General features: G+C 41.3%; 2 long non-coding RNA genes across 2 annotated transcripts; one reads left to right on the forward strand and one right to left on the reverse strand.

Moving 5' to 3' along the window:
• The first annotated feature begins 1,884 nt into the window (after positions 1 to 1,884).
• On the forward strand, positions 1,885 to 2,842 carry LOC144583745 (uncharacterized). Its single transcript, XR_013537662.1, has 2 exons — positions 1,885 to 2,000; positions 2,110 to 2,842. It is a non-coding gene; the product is annotated as an uncharacterized LOC144583745 (long non-coding RNA).
• A 4,554-nt stretch (positions 2,843 to 7,396) lies between these two features.
• Positions 7,397 to 9,198, reverse strand: LOC140708318 (uncharacterized). Its single transcript, XR_013537661.1, has 3 exons — positions 8,804 to 9,198; positions 7,559 to 7,685; positions 7,397 to 7,468 (listed from the first exon to the last, which is right to left on the reverse strand). It is a non-coding gene; the product is annotated as an uncharacterized LOC140708318 (long non-coding RNA).
• Positions 9,199 to 11,346: the final 2,148 nt, after the last annotated feature.

The raw sequence follows: 11,346 nt of genomic DNA on the forward strand, positions 1-11,346 counted from the left end.
TAATTTTGTCTAAAATCTTTAGACTAAAAATTCAGGGTTGTCTTATACATGGAAGTAAGCTGAGGAGATAACAAAAATAAGTGGAGGGGAAAGCAGGGATCAAAGTGATCCTGCAGGTCTCTGCTTTCCCCTCCACTTGCTAAGCCCCACTTAGATTTCTTAATTTTGGGTTAGAAAAGTGGGGGGGCGTCTTATACACAGAAAAATATGGTATGTGGGTTTTTTTTTAAAAAAAAAACACTGAATGCAAAGTTCAGACATCTGGGTTGTGTGCAACAATGAATAAGTGCAGGTATTCTCCAAATACATAAGACCACATTGCATGAATTCTCCATAGCTGGGATCGATCCCACATTGTGCTGTACTATTGCATTTCTGAAAAATAGCAGGGTGAGTGCTGGATGGAATGAACTGACCCTAAGAGTGTATGTCTGTTTGTGCTATAGTATCTAAACTGATAAGGTCAGAAGGCAACTTAAACAAAAAATCCTGATATAGCACACACTGATTCCCCAGAGGTTCTTAGACTAAAACTCCCAGAAGCCCTTGCCAGGACAGCTGGTGGAGAAAGCTTCTGGGAGTTTTAGTCCAAGAACATCTGGGGACCCATACTTGGAAACCACTAGCAAATCCTTCCACTTACAACCTATTTGGTTCACACTGGGAATCAAAAGTTTGCCATTGTAATTTGAACCCTATTTTATAGCCAGTATTAAGATGGAGTTTGGATTCCCTGCTAATTCTCAAGTTTCAGTCAGATAATCATTCTAGCTCTGCTAAGTACAAAATACTGCATCTAAGAAAAAGAAATCAAACACACCGTTACAAGATGGGGGATACCTGGCTTAGCAATATTACCAGCAAGAAGGATCTTGGAATCATCATAGATTACAAGCGGAACATGAGCCAACAGTGTGATGTGGTTACAAAAAAGGCAAATGTCATTTTGGGCTGCATTAACAGAAGTATAGTATCCAAATCCTGTGAGGTACTAGCTTTCCTCTATTTAGCACTGGTGCGGTCTCATCTTGAGTACTGTTATCCAGTACTGGACACCACATTTTAAGAATGATGCCAACAAACTGGAGCGAGTTCAAAAGAGTTCAACAAGGAGGACCAGGAGACTAGTAATCAAGCCCTATGAGGACAAACTGAAGGAACTGGGCATGTTTACCCTTAAGTAAAGAAGGCTAAGGAGAGGTATGATACCACTTTTTCCAAATACTTGACAGGCTGTCATTTAGAGGAGGGGCAGGATCTGTTCTCGGTCATCCCAGAGCACAGGACACACAACAATGGGCTCAAGTGACAGGAAGCCAGATTTCTTTTGAATATGAGGGAAATCTTCCTAACTGTTAGCGCAGTACAATAATGGAACTAATTACCTTGAGAGGCAATGAGTGCTCCAACACTGAAGGCTTTCAAGAGAAATCACAAAAATAAGGAAGTATGAAGTCATAAAAGTTAGCATGGAACACTCATTGAGGACATTGTCAAGGCCAGGAAAGAGGGGATGGGAGGAGTTCTGGGCAATCTGTTGTAGATTGGAAGTCTCCTATACATATTACACCTCCCATATCAAAGTATAATGCTAAAAGCAGGTTCAGAATGAAAGATAAAACAATGATGGCAACAATAATATTAGTTCACTTTTTAAAATTCATTCTGCTGTTTGTACATTTATTGCCTTCCCAATAGAAAAGGTGAAGAAGGCAAGACTGAGGAGTCTAGGACAATTTTGGCCCTCTTTCTTGGATACCATTCTTTATCAGTCAATCGGCTCCAGCTGGCTGTTCTTTATATGCAAATTATGCAAATAGTTCATATTTGCGTTATACAAATAGTGCTGTGCTATAAATTTTTAAAGGAAGAATCTTCGTAGAAGACTCGCAGGTCTCAAGAGACGTTGGCTCCTTTCCATTCCCTACAAGTTGTTGCCAACACTCCCTCAACGATGGAGCTCAGGCACTTGATCAGCTTCTTAACAATCTTCCCTGCTTGTAAGAGGAAAAACTCAGTTGTCCCTTATGAATGGAATCCATTTTTTGTAGCCCATTTCTTCTTGTTAACCTTTAAAAAAAATTATACATGATTTTTCTCTGCATCCAGGCATTTCCTCCCAGGTTACACACACAGAGTCTGGTGGTGCCTCAAAGAAGCCAGGAGAGACTCTACATCTCACCTGTATAGTCACTGGATACTCTCTAACAGATGCAAGCTATGCAACAGGCTGGGTCCGTCAGCCCTTCGGAAAAGGACTGGAGTGGATTGGAATTATCTGGAGTCATGGACCCTCTGTGTATAACACTGTCCTCCAAAATCGGGCCATCATCACCAGAGACACCTCCAAAAGCCGAGTGTTCCTTCAACTGAATGCTCTGAAGCCTGAAGACAGTGCCGTGTATTACTGTATAAGAAGCACACTGAGTGAACTCTTGTCAGAGGCCACACAAAAACGTCTTGAAAGGGGCTATGAATCATTCTATGTTGTTGTGGGCAATATGTCAAAACTGACATTGCTGGGAAGTTGGGGCTGATTAGTTCTTCGCCACAAGGATGAACAGCTGATAGTGAACCACCTTATAGGTCAACCTCATCATTAGGAAGAGTCAGAATATTGCCTCCCATACAAGATTTTGGGCATCATGAAGAGTCAGCAAAATTTAAATGATTTTGTTTGGGTGTCTTCTGTTTTTAGTGGCAAAATAGCAATGGTACTTCTCATATTTCCTGCCTATTTCTTTGGGTACAGTGCACTTGTACATGTGTGGGGGACGAAGTGTGACTTGGTATTCAGTCTCATGAGAAAGAAAGAAAGAAAGAAAGAAAGAAAGAAAGAAAGAAAGAAAGAAAGAAGCAAAAAGCAAAGCAAAGCGTGCTGCTTATATACCGCCCCATAGCGCTTCAAGCACTCTCTGGGCAGTTTACAAGTTATGCAGGCTACACATTGCCCCCCCCCCCCAGCAAGCTGGGTACTCATTTTACCGACCTCGGAAGGATAGAAGGCCGAGTCAACCTTGAGCCGGCTACCTGGGATTGAACCCCAGGTCGTGAGCACAATTTTGTCTGCAGTACAGCAGTTTTACCACTGCGCCATGAGTATTGTTTCCTTTAATCAAGTTGCTGTTCACAGAATTTATCTTCAAAAGAACTCAGTATCAAACAGGGGTCGCATCCCTTACTAGGGCAATAATGTGTTGCCATCAAATCAATGTTGAGCGTTTCCTAAGTTTTCTGGGAATGGAGCACGCATTCTCCGGATGATATGCAGGCTGACTTTTGAGACACACATACTCCCAATTTCTGACTCTGCAGCCAGGAATCCAAATGACTGAGCTATTCAGTCAGCTACAGTACTTTGTCCATGTTTTTCTGTGTCAACAATTTTCTTTCTTTCTGCAGGAGGAATTATAGGCAGGGTAAGCCTTTCTTTCTTTCTTTCTTTCTTTCTTTCTTTCTTTCTTTCTTTCTTTCTTTCTTTCTTTCTTTCTTTCTTTCTTTCTTTCTTTCTTTCTTTCTTTCTTTCTTTCTTTCTTTCTTTCTTTCTTTCTTTCTTTAATAAATGGTTTGAAGCTCCAGATATTATACAAAACAAAACACTGTAAGATCAGCAGAAAGAGGCTGTTGACTTCACACAGACAGAATATCCGTTAGCTCTATTTGCAAGTGTAGGTTACAAAAATAAAGAGAGTGCAAGCTGGGTTTTCTGTGCCCAAAGAAAGGACTGGTGGATGCACAGGCCAGGTTCACATGTGACAAAACTGAACCAAACTAGAAGCAAAATAAAAAGAAAGCCCGTGGAAGTTCAGAAGCTTTAGCTGGTGGTGGCGCTCATGTTCCATGACATTCAAAAACAGGTAAAGGATTTGATCGAAATTAGGACACAAATGTGAGAGGCCAATCTATGCAACCGCACAAGAAGCAGGTGTCTGAGAAATCCTTTACCTTTCCTGGACAAGCTGTTTTAAAATTTAAAACACTTAACATTCGATGATCTTAAATTCTCTTGTGTGACTCCTCACATACTCTTGTTTTCTTATTATTGATTTATTGCTATGATTTTAGCTACAGCAGAATCCACAGTGTTACATAAAACACAGAATCATGGAATAATGAAGTTGGGAGGGACATATAAGGCCATCAAGTTCAACCCCCTGCTCAACGGAGGAAGAAAAACATAGGATACCTGCCAGGTGGTTTTCTCTAAGTTTCTCTTGAATGCCTCCAGTGTTGAACCACTGGCTTCCTGCAGCTTGAGCCCATTGTTACGGTATATGACATGCCCTCTGGAATGATGGAGAAGAAGATCCTGCCCCTCCACATGACTGAATTTCAAGTACCTGGGAAGGGCTATCCTATCTCACCTCAGTCTTCCTTTCTCCAAGCTAAACATACTCAGTTCTTTCCATCTTTCCTCCTAGGGCTTGCTTTCCAGTCTCCTCATCATCATCTTTCACCAACCTCAGAAGGATGGAAGACTGAGTCAACCTTGAGTTGGATGTCAGATTCGTTAGTATCGCGCCCGGACTGTGAGCAGAGTTTTTGCTGTAATATTATAGTTTAACCACTGCTCCACGAGGGTGTGTAACTGAAGCTGGTGCTTGGATAAATGAAGGAAATAAGTCAATAAAAATCTGTCCGTGGGTCAATGAATCAATTATTTGGAAAGGAAGGTTCCAGATTAGCCCACTCCTTTTTGCCTTCAGTTTCCACATGTTTCCATGCACTGTTACAGAAAGGGTTCTGCTTTTGGATCTAGTGTGAGAAAACCTGCAGGCCTAATGAACCATAATCCATTCTGCGACTTTGGACCTTTGAGTCTGCACTCCTGTTGAGAAGGGAGGTTGCTTTATGAAAAACAGCTCACAAATTCTCTCTTGGACCATATGCAAATTACGACGGCCTGCCTAATTCTGCGTCACTTCATCCAAGCAGTGTTTGTAAAGCCAGTCTTCAGGCCCCTTCTATAAAAGGGAAGTAGTCAAGCTACAGCTTCAGAATATTTCCTGAAATGTCAGAGAAAATGGCTCCGTGGCTCTGTGTGATGCTTATTGTAGCAGTGTGGGAAGGTATTTCGGTTGTTCTGTCTTTCAAAATTGAAGCATAGATTTTATTATGTGCTGAATAACTGCATGAGGATTCTAATTGTCAAGCTGAATAATATCGCTATGGGCATCCAAGAGAAAATTGGACAAGCATCAGTCGTATCTGCTTTGATTTGCGATTCCTCTACCTAGCTGGGGTTTGCACTCGATGGCCTTATAGGTCCATTACAACTCCATTATTCTATGATTATCTGGTGAGAAAAGAAATGTGTTCTTGAGTTAATGTGACCCTTCATCACAACTTTAGTTTCTATTTTAAATTTCTTCTTGCCAGGAATCCATTCGCAGGGCGTCGTTCTGACCCAAGGAGGTTCAGAACTCAAGAAACCGGGAGAATCGGTGAGGCTGAAATGTGCCACCAGTGGATTCGTCCTCAATGATTATTATACAGCCTGGATCAGGCAGAAGCCAGGAGAGGGACTCCAGTGGTTAGTGCGGTACTGGAAAGCTTCACAAACCAATTACTATTTACCAGCCATCCAAAACCGCTTCACGGCGTCAAAGGACAGCTCTAATTTTTATCTGCAAATGAATAATCTGACTCCAGAGGACACGGCCGTGTATTACTGTGCAAGAGACACAGTGAAAGAAAAGCTATTAGAGTTCCTACAGAAACCACTGTGACAAGTGACTCAGGAAAACATGCCCGGGCTGTGAAGCCGAAGCCACGCTGTTGTCAGAAATGAGGAACTTGTATTCTTTCAAAGAATAGTACTAAATTTTAAAAGAAAGACGAAGCTTTCCTTCCTTCTCGGTCTCATATTGGAGACACAACTTCTTCAGCATAACAAAGTGCATGAAAAATGAGAGAAAGCTCTCTTGTGTGACAAGGGTTTGATTTCACACGCCCAAGACTTCATGCCCAAGAACAAAGTCCAAGACATCCTTCCTTCCATAGTATTGCTATAATGACGGGGGAAAGGGGTTTAAAATGATGGAACTGATTCTAACATGATTAGAGAAGCACACGTGCTCTGATTTATATAGAACAAGGTCAAAAATCCATAAGCACAAATCCCATAGCTTTTTTTTTTACACAGGTGGAAGGCAAATGCTTCTAATCCATGAATGTCTCCAAAAGGCTCTGGGGAATCAAGGATGTCAAATATAAATCATTTGGTTACTTTGTATTTAAAAGAACCATTCTTTGTGCTTTGATCCTCTTTGACTTCCTCCTTCCCTTTCAAGGCATCCATCAGTTCCTGAGAATGAAAGGGATAGAATCATAGAAAAGTGAAGTTGGAAGGGGTCTACAAGGCCATCAAGTCCAACCCCCTGCTCAATGCATATATCGATAACAATGGATAACACAGTGGATAACACAGCAGCCTTGGGTGCCACACACATGTTTTTAGAGCTCTTTGGTAGCAAACAGGTTGGTTATTTCTTCATCTTCTTGCCACTCCCCCCCCTACAACCTGAGATTTGTTCATGCAATGTGAGTTACAAATGTCAAATAACCTAACGCTTGATCCTTATCAGCTGCTCTTTGCGATTCAATTCAGGCCTCAAGACGATGATGTAGCATTTCGGGACAAAGATGCAACCCAAGAGCCCACCACTGGAGACCAAGATGGAGAAGACTTCCACGGCCACCATGTATTTCCCTCTGGCACTCAGGTAAGCTGGAACAAAAGAGATCCACACACTGCAAAAAAGCAACATGCTGAAAGTGATAAACTTGGCTTCGTTGAAACTGTTGGGTAACTTGCGGACGAAGAAGGCTAAAATGAAGCTTACGATGGCCAGGAGGCCCATGTAGCTCATGAGACAGGAGAACATGGTGGCCGAACCTTCATTGCATTGCAGAATTATTTCTTCAGCTAGTGTGTGCGTGTCTGAATCAGGGAAGGGAGGTGAGAAGGCCAACCACACCATGCATATACTTGCTTGTAGAAGAGAACACGAGAAAAGGATGGCATGTGCCAGTTTTTTCCCCACCCATTTCTTCGTCTCAGATCCTGGCTTTGTGGCTATAAAGGCCAGAGAAACTACCGTCGTTTTGGCCAAAACACAGGCAACAGCCACTGAGAAAATAATGCCAAAAGCTGGTTGTCGGAGAAGGCAAGTAATTTTCCCAGGTTGTCCGAGGAATAACAAGGAAGAAAGGAAGCAGAGTAGCAGAGAAATCAGGAGAATATAGGTGAGGTCCCGGTTGTTGGCTTTAACTATAGGAGTACCTCTGTGCTTGATAAAAATCCCAAGGACCGAAGCCGTAATCAAGGCAAATGAAACTGCAGCTGTGGCTAAACCCAAGCCCAAAGGTTCTTCCAAAGACAGAAAATGCAACATTTTGGGGATGCAACCAACTTTATTCTCGTCTGGGTATTGATCTTCTGGGCATTTCAGACAGTCAACTGTATCTGAAAAACACCCAATATCAATGGAAATCCATCTTAAAAAACAAAACAAAAAAATGGATGATTTCAAAGTGATAGTAGAACATTACTCACCAGTCTGGTTCGAAACCTTCCCTTCCGGGCATGGAATGCAATCATAGCAGCAAAACTTGGCCCCTTCTTTCTTTTTCTTCTGATGACCAGGGGTACAGTAGTCATTACATGCAGAAAAGGGCAGCGCCTGTCCATGTACAGGAAAGAAGCATAAGATGTCTTGCGTTACTGTTGAATGACAGATGTAACCCAAAACCACTTCTCAAAGTGGAAGAGAGTGAAATGATGAGATTGAGATGCTGTGGTGGGGTGGAACATATCTCAGCTACATTTAACACAAATACATTTCAGTAGAACATGGTGAAATATCAACAGAAGCATCATTCAAGCCTATGCTCTGAGTACAGGTGCTGAAGAAGGAAACAAACATTTTTATGGAAGCATCTAGGGTAATACTGACTACACAGAAAACTAGACAAATAAAGTCACAAGCGCTTGAATTGCCAAAAAAGAAAAGGAAGGAAGGAAGGAAGGAAGGAAGGAAGGAAGGAAGGAAGGAAGGAAGGAAGGAAGGAAGGAAGGAAGAGGATTTGACCCAGGGGTATAGAAATGAAGCAGAAGAATGACTCATAGAATTTCATGAAGCCAACTGTCTGTTTATTGCAAATACATACTTAGGCAACATTAAAACCCAACATTAAAATAATTGTAATACTAAAATATAATTTAAATAACATTTGTGAGATATTTAGAGTCCATATAAAAATAAACGTATGCTGGTACAGATGTTATTATGGAAGATTATAAAACACTATTTCTATAATAAACAGAAAAGAAATAGATAGATAGATGCTCGAGGAACCACTTTCAATTCTTAAAGACAGTCAAGAAGCAAAAATAGAAAGTAGGGTCAGAATCCTGAATGCAATTTTTCAGTGAATACCACACAGAGACAAAGAGAACTAATGCAATAATCCTGATGAGGATTAAATAAAGAGTAGGTGGAAACAATATACTGAAGGATGCAAGGATGACAGACTGCTTTGAAGAGTAATCCATTAATGAAGAACCTGCTATTCTAGAAATTGAACTAAAAGCTGCTCTGTAAGCACTTGGGAAAAATTAATTATCAGGTGTAAATCCAACTTTTACAAGCCACAGAGACTGAACCTGTCAAAATCCCAACAAGAATATACCAAAAAATGTCAAAAACAAAACAGTGGTCAACAGATTGGAAATGCTCAATATACATTCCAATCCCCAAGACTGGAGATGCCAAAGAGTGCAGTAACTATAGGACAGTACCTGGTTAAAATGTCTTGGCCATGTAATTCTGTCTTCATTAATGATGAACTCTTCTTCTCCCTTGGCATTCAGATTCAGTCTTCCAACTTTCACTCTTTGGAGGGATTTGTTTGAGAATGGGACCAAGTTCCATATGTCAAATCCACCAACCATTTGCTTTTTGTCATTGAAAGACACTAGTTCTCCAATGGAGTTGTTAAACGAAATATATTGAAGGAACCTGTGCATCTGGTTATATTGGGCAGAGGGAATGCAGAGAGACAAAAAATGCAACATCTCGGCTTAATAGAATTGTATTATCATCGAATCATTGAGTTGGAAGGGGCCTATAAGTCCATCAAGTCTAAACCCCTGCAAGAATCCAAATCAAAGCGGATCTGACAGATGGCGGTCCAATTTTCTCTTGAATGCTTCCAGCATTGGAGCACTCACCACCTCCCAAGGTCATTCATTCCATTGTCATACTGCTCTAACAGTTAAGAGGTTTTTTCTGATATTCAACCTAAATCTGACTTCCTATAGCTTGAGCCTATTATTACATGCCCTGCACTCTAGGATGATGGAGATCAGATGCTGCCCCTCCTTTGGATGACTACTTTTCAAATATCTGAGAAGTGCTATCCAATCTCCCTTCATCCTTCTTTTCTCAAGGCTTTGTATTCATTTAATCCTTCTAGATATGAGAGCAAAGGAGATCCCACAAAACTATCATGTCCTCAAACAATGTATTAACTGAAGATGTAAGCTGGACATACCCCACTTTACATAAATCTGTCAACTGAGAAATATAGGAAAACCAAATGTTTGGAAAGATTACCTTCCAGGGCTGCAAAAACTGATGTTTAATGTCACTCTTCTTGACTAGGCCTCTTTGTTGAAGTCTCCCTGAATGCATTGTATTCAAAGCGTGAGCCAAGGAGTAGACAGCGTTATAAATACTGTAACTGTGGCCAGTCATGTCCATTTCAAAAATGCTTTTAGGAAAACTCTCCAGGTTCTCCTCTCCAGTGCACATGCCCTCAGCCAGCGCGGTTATTCTCGCATCAGCAATGGAACAAAAAAGTATTTCTTTCCAGAAATGATGGAAAAACTGGTTTCTATGGGTCCAGGTAAATCTTATGGACTGGAGAAACTCTTTGAAACCGAGGACAGCTTCGGTGTGGATGGTGAAGGAAATAACACTGCGGAAAAGCTGAACATCCCAACCTGTGTCATACCTCAGTGACAGAAAATCAATCGCCGTTGTTGTGACCCACACTTGTTCAAAGAGTAGGTCATGCTTCTGCGGGTAGTGAAGGAGCGTCATCAGCATTCTGAGCATAGTGACGGTTACAATGTCTCCGTAGCATATTAAAGTACGGGTGTGAACATCCGTGAAATATGCGGACATTCCTGAGGCAATGTTCGAAAGTTTAGCAAAACCTCCCACAAGAATTCTGTGCGAAATTCTTTCCGTGAAGGCTGAACAGATTCCATTCTGAGCAAACCTCAACTCTAAGGCATGCAGGAAGCGCTCCCCGCTCTCATCATCCACCACAAAAAGTCCAACCCATGTCCACCCAAAATGCTGAAGCAAGCGGATTATCCCCACATGCAGGTGGGCTTCATTGGGGACCATATGATAAAATGATGTGTCAGAGTCTTCAGAGGCAAATGTCCCATACGAGATCTAATGGAAAACATGCCAATATGGTAGAATTACCTCAGCTGGAGTTTCTGGATATATGCCCTTGTTTATTATCACACATACATTTGTTATGTTGATGAACATTAAGATAGCTTTGGATCTAGTTAAATAATGTTTCTGGCTGGGCTTTCTAAAAATTACAGGAATGGAAAGCAATATCCAATATTTTAAAAAGCAATATCACATCCTGCCTCTCAGTTACAAACAATGACATTGCTCTAAAGTTGTATTGGAAGATCCCCCTGCTGGTTCTTACCTGTGGGATTTTATAGAGACTTAAAATGTCTGCCATACGGAAGGAGGTCTCTGAGCCTAATCCTCCCACAACCGTGATTAGGTTTTTCTCCGAGTCACACTCATAGTTGGGGACAAATCCATGCCATTCGAAGAGTATGTACAAAGTGCTACGATAAGTGAGCCTTAGGTTGTAATAGCTGTCATAGATGTGGTACCCAAGTGTGACGTTGGGCAAAATCTGAAGGCTCTTGTTGATTTCATCTATAGCAAATGCCAAGGCGAAGGTGTTCTGGTACAGTTTCACCAACACGCTGCAAAAAGAGTTCCTTTCACATTTCACAAATAAGCAGTAGAACAGATAACACGGTTAACCCACAACCTCATCCAACTTGCTCTCTCAACAAATTACAGCATCATTGCTTATATGGACAACTGACTAGCATGCAATTGGAGGTAATAATTTCATGCTTTGGATGGAAATAGGATGCTGTTGACCTCATAATCCTATATTTCTGCAGAAAAGAAAAAGGGTTGTCTCGAATTCTTTCTGGTTTCTCCTCTGTTTGCTGCAAATACTAATATATAGCATTAGCATTGTGCCTTGCTCGGTAGAAATTCT

This window comes from Pogona vitticeps, chromosome 6 (genome assembly GCF_051106095.1).
Source record: "Pogona vitticeps strain Pit_001003342236 chromosome 6, PviZW2.1, whole genome shotgun sequence".
Lineage (NCBI taxonomy): Eukaryota > Metazoa > Chordata > Lepidosauria > Squamata > Agamidae > Pogona > Pogona vitticeps.